The sequence below is a fragment of the Bactrocera latifrons genome, unplaced genomic scaffold, assembly GCF_001853355.1.
Source record: "Bactrocera latifrons isolate USDA-ARS-PBARC rearing strain unplaced genomic scaffold, ASM185335v1 scaffold_49, whole genome shotgun sequence".
Classification (NCBI taxonomy): domain Eukaryota; kingdom Metazoa; phylum Arthropoda; class Insecta; order Diptera; family Tephritidae; genus Bactrocera; species Bactrocera latifrons.
The window spans coordinates 477,547-478,590 of NW_017537145.1; positions in this window are offsets into that span (position 1 = coordinate 477,547).

Consider the following 1,044-nt stretch of genomic DNA (forward strand, 5'->3'; position numbering starts at 1 on the left):
TGTATGTATATATAATATTTTAGATACATATATATTATGTAAATTAATTTGTGCTGCTTGCAGTATTAAGTACAGTAGGGCCACGCTAACTGGATTTATTACATATAATAATATGTGTTAAGTAATTAAATTTGAGCAGCTTTTGTGTCTGGGTGTTTTTAAAAGTGTGATGCATTACAGTGTGTATATATAATATTTTATTTTATAGTACAGTGTAGCTCCGCTAACAGATACAAATGTTATCTTTCACAAATTTTGATTGCGGCTATTTTCTGTAATGAATTGTGCAAACAAACTGTGACAAATTAAATGGTTGGTTACATTTTACAGTACAGTGTTGCCCCGCTAACACATGCAAACATTTTATGTAATTAAATTTTCATTTCGGTTATTTTTATAGTGATTTGTGTTGAGCAACTGTGTTAAATATTTTGATTAGCTCCACTTCCAAGTACAGTGAAGCTTCGCTAACATGTACCGCAATAGTTTTTATATTTTTTAGCTGTTTTTTATTTTTATTTGCTAAAAGGCTGTGATTAACAATATGGATACTGACACACTATATGCTTGTTAACATTTACAATACAGTATAGCTTCGCTAACACATCCAAACGTTTTATGCAACGATATTTTGATTTCGGCTATTTTTAATAATGTTTTGTGCTGAGCAGCTGTATTAAATGCTTTGATTAGTTACATTCTCAAGTACTGTGAAGCTTCGGTAACATGTACCGCAAATTGCTTTTATATATTTGTAGCTGATTTTTATTTGTTCTTGCAGAAAAGCTACGATAAACAATATGGTCGCTAGTATTTTAATGTACAGTGTTGCCTCGATTTCACGAACAAAATATTGGTGTTATTATTATATTATTGTGTGTCACTTTACATTGCAATTGGATTTTTGCAGCATTTTAAACTTAACTGCTAATTTATACTAATTTAACTTGAATTATATAAAAAGAAAAATATTAGAAACAAAAATTAAATACAAATATTAAACAAAAAAATATAAAAAAGATATTAAAAAAATGAAAAAACCAA